This window comes from Colobus angolensis, unplaced genomic scaffold, assembly GCF_000951035.1.
Source record: "Colobus angolensis palliatus isolate OR3802 unplaced genomic scaffold, Cang.pa_1.0 Scaffold35, whole genome shotgun sequence".
Lineage (NCBI taxonomy): Eukaryota > Metazoa > Chordata > Mammalia > Primates > Cercopithecidae > Colobus > Colobus angolensis.
The window spans coordinates 9,525,365-9,534,868 of NW_012116821.1; the positions used below are offsets into that span (position 1 = coordinate 9,525,365).

Below are 9,504 nucleotides of genomic sequence, written 5' to 3' on the forward strand. Positions count from 1 at the left end.
ACTCAGCCTCCTGTGTAGCTGGGTTCACAGGCAGCCACCATCATGGTTGGCTAATTTTTGTATTTTTAGTAGAGACAGAGTTTCACCATGTTGGCCCGACTGGTCTTGAACTCCTGACCTCAGATGATCCGCCTGGCTGGACCTCCCAAAGTGCTGGGATTACAGGCGTGCACCACCATGCCTGGCTAATTTTTGTATTTTTAGTAGAGACAGAGTTTCACCATGTTGGCCCGACTGGTCTCGAACTCCTGACCTCAGATGATCCGCCTGGCTTAGCCTCCCAAAGTGCTGGAATTACAGGCGTGAGCCACTGCACCTGGCCTAGAAACAGCTTTTTAAGTTAGTGTGCTTTTAAAAAATTAAAAATGGATGGTTAATGAAGAAACAAAAACTTCAATTAATCAGAGGTGTGGGTACAAATGTTTGACTGACATGCCTATTTCATTTCGATTTAGACTTCTTTTTCAAAGAAAATTTTTGACTAGAGTGTTTGCTTATAGGAAGAGCCTTATTGCTGAGTCTTTTTTCAAGTGTAAAAAAAAGTCCCACATTGGAAGAAGAAGAGGCTAGAACACCCCTGGACCGACCAAGCCTGCTCAGCGCTGTATCCTGCGTCCAGCGCCTGTGTCCCACCACTGTCACCGCTAGCATGCCCAAGAGAAAGGTTGAAGGGGATGCTAAAGGAGATAAAGCCAAAGGGAAGGACGAACCACAGAGAAGATCCGCGAGGCTGTCTGCTAAACCTGCTTCTCCAAAACCAGAGCCCAAGCCTAAAAAGGCCCCTGCAAAGAAGGGAGAGAAGGTACCCAAAGGGAAAAAGGGAAAAGCTGATGCTGGCAAGGAGAGGAATAACCCTGCAGAAAATGGAGATGCCAAAACAGACCAGGCACAGAAAGCAGAAGGTTTTGGAGAGGCCAAGTGAAGTGTGTGGATTTTTGATGACTGTGTACTTATGGTGAGTGTACAGTTTGAAATACTATTTTTTATCAAGTTTTGTAAAAATGCAGAATTTTGTTTTACTTTTTTTTTTTTAAACTATGTTGTTAGCATACAGAACACCTCATTGTTGTGTTTGGGGGAAGGGGCATATGTCACTAACAGAATGTCTCTGAAGCTGGATTGATATTGGGAAGACACTTTTCCCTTCTGGTTTTGAGAGACTTCCTCTTGGCTCCCAGGAGGAGGGATTCCCTGACTTTGACACACGTGGCCTCTTGTCACAAAAGCCTCGTGGTATGGAAAAACAAATTAGTTTTTATGTCCTCTTCTCCCTTTCTATTTTTCAGCATAGACTTAAGTCCCTTAAGCCCAGACATCTGTTGGGACCTGACCCCCAGTCATTGCTTACCAGTATGTCAGGCAATCTGGACTTTCCAGTGATGCTGCTGAGATGCCATCTGTCAAAAGGGACAGCGGTTCCATTTCTAGATTGAGGATCTTCAGATAAATTCTGCCATTTTCATTTCACTTTCTGAAAGTCAGGGTTGGCTTGTGAAAAGTTGTCAATAACATGCTAAATGTGAAATGTTGACCCTCACTCTAAACTTTCCCTGTTCAGAGCGTCAGGTGAAGACTTCATTGGGTTTTATAGTGGCTTTCTGATTTTTGGTAGTCCATTGAAGAAGGGAGTTTGAAAGTTGTATACTGTTAATGATTGTCTGCCCATGTCCTGCCTGAAATACCATGATTGTTTATGGAAATTATCTTTAATAAAGCTGGATACAGTTTGGCTTGGAAAAAAAAAATGTTCCACATCAGTATAACTGGGAACACAATGAATAATCATTAAGAAGTATAACAAGCATTTATGTGTGACATACGGACTTTCTAACTTCAAAACAGTTGGAATTAAAGACATGTTTAACATGACCATTAAAATGAAAATAGAACATTAAATTCTATATTGAAGGAAGGAGAAATAAGTAGAGCAAAATCTAAGCTAATGTTTTACTCTGACTTATGTATAAATTTCTCTGTAAGCTTCCTAGTAGTCAAGCTATGATGGCATAGGTTATAGGCTATAAACTAGAGAATTCTCATTGTTTGCAAACAGAGAGATACATTCCTTGGGATAAAATATTTTAAGTTTTAAAAATATTTAACTTGAAAAACTATTATGTAGTTAATTATACAAGAAATATTGAGCCACATATTTTACCATGGTTTCTGAAAGATAGATAAATATTATTCATATAGGTAATTTATGTATTTTTCTTCAACAAAAGCCTGGATTGTAGTATTTAGATTTTACAGAGTAAGGTTTTTTTTGTTTTGTTTTGTTCTCTGAGGGGGATGGGAGGTGGAGATTGTATTAGTGAGGATCCTTGCAGAAAAGAGAAGGTAATTTGAGTTGATAAAGGGACTCTTTACAAAGATATATGTAGGATGCAGGGAAACCATAAGGAATTGTGCAGTTCTGTGGGGCTAGTAACAAGGGATACTGTTACCCTTCTAGGTTTGAAAGGGATAAAGAGAAGATGCCATCACCAGAAGAGAACTTGGAGACAGAGACTGAGCAGAGAAGGCTCTTGGACAGGAGTAGTGACTTTTAGTCAAGAGATGAACCCAGCCTGTGGTACCCCCACAGAGAGCCAAGGAAATAAATACCTTTAACTTTCCACCCACTCCCTCTGATCTCTTGGTGGTACTTTTCCTTGACTGAATTCAACTAGAAGCTAAGGGCAGGCACAGGGAGTCTGGTGGTGCTTGTTAGCCTTCTAGTGCAGAGAAAAGATGAAGAAAGGACATATGGAAGCTATCAAGCCAGGAGGATATATTGGAAATTGGGGAGCTTTATAGAGTTCACCCTTCCCCCATTTTGATAAGCCTCCCTGGGTAGAGCAGAAAGGGACTTGCCCTTCTGCCATTCCCACTCAGACTTTGGTGGAGAATCACTGCAGTGTAATGAGAGATGGTCATTCTGTTAGCTGCATGTAAGGAAAAAATGTTGAGAACCAATGATCTTTAAGAAAGGATAATACCATTTTCCTTAAATGTTTCTTTTTCTCACATGGATTTTACACTGGAGCTAAGTCACAGCTCTGAAATAGAGAAATTTAATAGAACGTGAAGACAGTCCTTAAGCTTAGAATATCAGATGCGTTATGAGTCAGTGCCCACAGGCAGAATTAGATAACCCTTGGGGAGAATAGATTCCCTTCCCCATGACCTGTGGGTAGATCTCACCCTATGTGAAGGCGGATACACTAATAGGGGCCTCTGAGGACTATGTCTGGTGACCTGACATCTGGATGTTGCTTTGATTGCTCATAGATAAGTGCACCCCAAGCCCAGACAACTTGAAACCTATGTATCCCTATAGCAGCAGTAATTATAATAACAGCCAGGCCTACAAAGCCAACTAACTGCATTGCCAATGAGGCCATTTAAAATATTGAAAGGTACATTCTAGAACTTATGAAATCTCTGGCCTAATCTCCAATATTATATGTTCTCTCCAATTTGAAAATCCACCATTTGAAAAATAAAAACAAAACCAAGTATAAAAAATGTAAATACAGGTCTTATTTGTTTGTTTGTTTGTTTGTTTGTTTTTTGTTTTTTTGGCAAAGAGTCTTTCTCTGTTACCCAGGCGGGAGTGCAGTGGTGCAATCTCAGCTCACTGCAACCTCCGCCTCCTGGGTTCAAGCGATTCTCCTGCCTCAGCCTCCCGAGTAGCTGGGGCTACAGGCATGTGCCACCAGGCCCAGCTAATTCTCGTATTTTTAGTAGGGACGGGGTTTTGTCATGTTGGTCAGGTTGGTCTCGAACTCCTGACCTCAGGTGATCCACCCACCTTAGCCTCCCAAAGTGATGGGATGACAGGCATGAGCCACTACGCCTGGCCCGCAGTTATATTTTTATACTTAAACTTTATATAAATTCAAATGTTTCTTTTTTTATGCCAAAATATAAATATTTTTCAAACTTAATCATGTGAATGGAAGATTGTTTGGTTCCAGCACAGCACTGAGGAGTAAACGGAATTTATTGAATTCACATTCTGTATTATCTCCTTGTGCTGCTAGGGAAAAAAGCGACAGGTTGAAAAAGTTATTAACTTCTCATGTGTATTAAGACAACATTTGAAGGCAACTGACTTTAGATAAGACAAAATAATCAGTATAGCCTGTGATGTTACTTTAGTTTAAATCCAGTGTGCTCTGAAGCTCAAACAGAGATAAAGAGCAAGAGTAGGATGAATGTTTTCATTGAAGTCCTAACTTCAAATATTGTGAGGGTCTCAGGAGGTTATCCAGTCTATTTGCAGCCTTTGGCAGGATTACAGTTAAACCGGTTCAGGCAGATGGCAATCCATCTTATTCCTAAAATTGTCCACTCAAGGAATTCCACATAACTCTTTCCATCGTCCTTTTTATAACCGTATTTTTCTTTAAATCTTCAGGGAATATGCATATAACAAAAGGAAAGCATAAAGCAAAGTACATATGACCCTCTTCCCATCATGAAGGGGGCAGAATTATATGCTAGTATCTATGATGATTTGTAAACAATACCAGTCCTAGACAAATCTCTCTTCTTTATCCAACCTCACAAATATTCCGCCTCTCTAAGTAGCCCTTGTCCCTTTGCCCCTCTTGTTTCTCTTTGTTTCCTCCTTTCTCCCCTGGTTCAGAATGCCTAGGAGAGTTTGTATAAGATTCCTAACGCCCTAGAAATAGGAAAAGCAATCATGCCTCAGGCCATAGGGATGTTGTCAGCACCATGGACAGCGGCTTGTCAGGCGTGGCAAGCATTGTACAGAGGTATAACTTGCCAGTAGAGTATGTTGATGACCTTTTTAATATCTTTGAAAGTCTTCATCAATTCATTCCCCTTCTCTTCTTAGCCTTCTATTTTATTGAGGTAGATGACGTTAAGACTTCAACTTTTCGGTGCAGGCAGAGGAGCCGACATCTCAGTAGTCTATGACAAGGAGGGGCTGACGGGAGGTAAACTCATCTAGGCCTGCTGAAGTTAATTCATCACTTGGCTCTAGGGTTCAGGGAACAAAATACAGAAGGCAATGAAGAACAATGGAATCAGCAAAAGGGGTAACTCCTCTCTTCTCTTGTAGATGCTTCAATTAAATCTGTTTCACAAAGGATTACTGGCCCCTAAAATATGCAGTTATGCCATTCTTCACATCCCCTATTTTACTGATTAGAAAACATTTGCTGTAACTTTATATCCATTAAAAATTAGCTATTCAGTCTTGGCTATGTCACCTAAAATCTCTATCTAATCTTGGAGAAAATTTCACAATACTTCTCAAAATTTTAAATGCACATATTTTTTGACCCTACAACTCCAACACAGAAAATATTCAACAGGCTGGCATGGTGGCCCACACCTGTAATCCCAAAACTTTGGGAGGCCAAGGTGGCAGGATCACTTGAGACAAGCCTGGGAAACATAGCAATACCTCATCTCTACAAAAAGTTTTAAAAATTAGCTTGGCATGGTGGCATATGCCTACGGTTCCTCCTGCTCAGGAGGCTGAGATGGGAGGATTCCTTGAGCCCAGGGGTTTGGTGCTGCCGTGAGCTATGATCACACAACTGCACTCCAGCCTGGATGACAGAGTGAGACCCTGCCTCTGAAAAGAAAAAAAATACATCAATATAAGACTGTTTAAATAAAGTATAAGTTTATACAATCAAATATTAAGAAACCATAAACAAAGTGGAAATTCACTATATACTCGTATGAAAGATCTCCAGGATATATTAAGTTTAAAAAAGCTGGGTTCAGAACAATGACTATATTAAGATATTATATAAAAAGAAGAAAAATCATGTATAGCCATCTGTACTAAGCATACAATATCTCCAGAAGGATATTTATTAGAAATAAGAAATAGCAGTTTCCTCTAGGAAGGGAAATTGGGTGGATAGAGGTGAGAAGTGGAGGGGAGTTTTTTTCACCATACACCTTTATGTACTTTTGGAATTTTGAATAATGTGAACTCATCAACTATATAAAAATGAATAAATAAATTTAAATAAAAATGAAATAAATTATCTGTCACTCAGTTTCTTTCTCTGCGAAATGGATATAGTCATATCCATATCCATTTGATTGTCCTGAGAATCAAATAGAATAGTGTATGTAAAGGTGTTTTGAAAAATATGCGTTCTTCATATATGATGTTTATTGCTAGTATTTTAGTAATGTATGGGCAGTTTAAGTTCTCCACACGCCTCCTGAATTTTGGAGTTTAGAATCGAACATAACTCTGAAATAATGATAATAAAAAGTAAATTAAATATTTGTGAGGTATTTTAGACTTTTTCACTGCAGTGTGGCTATGATATAAAAATATCTTTATCCGCACTTCCTTTTGCAGTCTTTTCCTTCATGCAGTTAGAAGAATTTTTGCCTTTTAATAATGTGTACTTTTCAGCTGCCTCAAAAGAAGGTGAAGCATGCTCAAGCTGATTGGAAGGGCTTAATGAGATTATTCAGTAACTTGTAGAAAACGGCAGTGTATCAGAAAAGGGAAAACAGCTGGATCATTAAAATGCTCGTGGAACCCACTGTGACACTGGAATGGGAAATCCTTTGTTGGATATGTAGAAGGAAGAATCACTATATTTTCTGCGAAAAAAATTTTGGGGGTCTTGTTACAACATATTTAAAAAATAATTTTAAAAAGCCAGTTTAGAAGGGTTTCTTGTCAGTCCTAAAAGACAGAAGAAGATTTGAAAGGTGGTAGTACCCCTAAAGGGATGTGTTTTGAAAAAAGGAACTCGTTTCCCACATTCCAAGGGGTCCCCTAAGACCATCCTACACCTCATTAAATACATGAACAAGCATGAGACTTGGAACCTCTGTAGAGACTTCTGGCCTAGCCTGGCAGAAAAAATGATGAGAGATTTGTGGGCTTTATGAAGTGGATCACAGCATAAGATAAAACCAAAACAAATCACCTCAGGCCCTACCAAGGGAGAAGACTATTAAAAGAGGAAAATAAGCCCATCATCTCAGTTCATTTTTTTCTCCTAAGGAATATTTTTTTTTCTCCACACATTTGTGCCAAGAGAATCCAATTTTTTTTCAGAATGTCTTCTTCTTTTCCCTTCTTTCTTTTCCTCCCTGCGCTATTCCTCCCTTTTTCCTTCTTCTCCTCCATTCTTTTTCTTTCTCTTTTTCCTCCTCCTCTTCTCCTTGTTCTTCTTCTGCACTAGGAGTTAGCAAACTTTCCCTGTAAAGAGCCAGAAAGTTAAATATTTCAGGCTTTGCAGACCAAACTGTCTCTTGCAACTACTCAACTCTGCCCCATGTAGTGCAAAAGCAGCCTAACAAGACATAAACAAATGGGCAAGCTGTGTTCCAGTAACACTGTGTGTAAAGACAAACTATCGGTCAAATTTGTCCCTCATAACGTAGCTCATCTGCCCTTGTTCTACGTTATAATAGTTTAAATAAAGTTCACACTGTAGCAGGACAAGCTGCAGACAAAACCCCTTAGACAGCGAGTTAAAGAAGGAAGGGTTTTATTCGGCCGGGAGCTTCGGCAACACTCACGTCTTCAAGAACTGAGCTCCCCCGGTGAGCAATTCCTGTCTCTTATGACGGCTTACAACTCCAAGGGGGTCTGCGTGAGAGGGTCGTGATCGATTGAGCAAGCAGGGAGTACGTGACTGGGGGCTGCATGCACCGGTAATCAGAACGGAACAGAACAGGACACGGATTTTCACAATGCTTTTCCATACAATGTCTGGAATCTATAGATAACATAACTGGTTAGGTCAGGGGTCAATCTTTAACGAGACTCAGAGCGCGGCGCCGGGCTGTCTGCCCGTGGATTTCATTTCTGCTTTTTAGTTTTTACTTCTTTATTTGGAGGCAGAAGTTGGGCATAAGACAATATGAGGGGTGGTCTCCTCCCTTAACAGAAGAGATATAATCATGACTATTAGGGACAACAGAGTAGCTCTCTGGAAGAAAATACATTTGTACCCATACCTCACACTTCTTTAAAAAGCTCAAAGATGATTTTCAAAAAAAGAGTAAATAATAACAAGACTAGAAAAGAACATATAAAATTATTTTAATACATCAAAATAGGGCAAAAATTTCTTAAAATTATTTTAAAATGATAGATTCAAGTCAGGAGACAAATGATAAGCTGGAAAAAATATTTGCAACTCATGTCACAGATAATAGAATAACCTCCTTAACATATTGATTTCTATGAATCAATAAGAAAAGTAAACAAGCACTCAGAAGAAAGGTGGGACAATGTCTAGAATTCACAGCAAAGGAAATACAAATTGTTGTTAAATATTTTAAAAGAAATGTTCTACATCATTCATAATAAGAGACACACAAATTTATACTTAAATACCATTTTTGCACATCAGATAGGCAAAAATCCAGATACTTGATAAAACACTGGGTTGACAAGGCCTTCCTTTATATTGTTGGTGAAATGTAAATTGATACAACATTTATGGAGGGCAACTTGGCAATACCAATCAAAATTTGAAATGCATGTCTTTTTTGATGCAACAACTCACTTTAAAGAGCTTAGTCTATAGGTATCACTGGGCATATGCAAAATGTCTATACAATGTTAGTTATTGTTGCACATTTTGTAACAGTAGAAATAGGACATGACATATGTGTCCACTAATAGTGGATTGGCTAAATCTCTTAGGGCATATCTGTATTATGGAATACTATGTATCTGTAAAAAAGAATCACTTCTTAAAAAACTGTGCATGATATGTTTATGGTTATTTAAGAAGGGAAGCATAATATATATTTGTATCTGTTTGTATAAAAAATCTCTGGAAGGACACAAAGGAAACTAGTAATGGTGCCTCCCTGTTTAAAGGGGAGATGGGAAGAATTATATGGATGAATGACAGAAATAAGGAGAAGACTTCTCACTATATGGCCTTTTAATATTTTTTCATTTTTGAATCATTCAATACTATTATTAATATTAAAAAGTAAAGTCCAGTAAAAATCACCTAAACTTGGTTTTACACACACACAGCGATGCACACATACACTTTTGTTATTTTTAGACTCATTGGACATTATACTACTTTGGATTATGCTAGTAAGTATATTTTAAAATATCTACTTAATCTTGAAAAAGTCTTCTACTTTGTGTGTGGGGAGAAGACTAAGAGGATAAACCTTCTTTTTGTATAGTCCCAACTAATTAATCAGAGTAGGTACAGAGAAGACTAATAAAAGCCCAGTGACGGAAAGACTAATAAAAATCAGTGTGTTATGAAGAGGAACTGGGCTGTGTTGGAAAGCGGCAAATTCCCTATCACTGGACTTGTTTAACTTGAGGGGCTACTGCGGAAAGAGTAAAAACTCTGAGTTCTATTCCAATTTTGACAGTCTACAATTATAAGAAAAAGGTGAACACCAGGTATTTTATCATAAGCATTAAGATTCTTTCAAAAAAAAAAAAAACAACACCCTAGAGATACATGTTTTTTGTTTGTTTGTTTGTGTCTTGGAGACAGGGTCTCA

At 38.5% G+C, this 9,504-nt stretch overlaps 1 pseudogene; it reads left to right on the forward strand.

Moving 5' to 3' along the window:
- The first annotated feature begins 649 nt into the window (after positions 1-649).
- On the forward strand, positions 650-922 carry LOC105519483 (annotated as a pseudogene).
- The last annotated feature ends 8,582 nt before the right edge of the window (positions 923-9,504 follow it).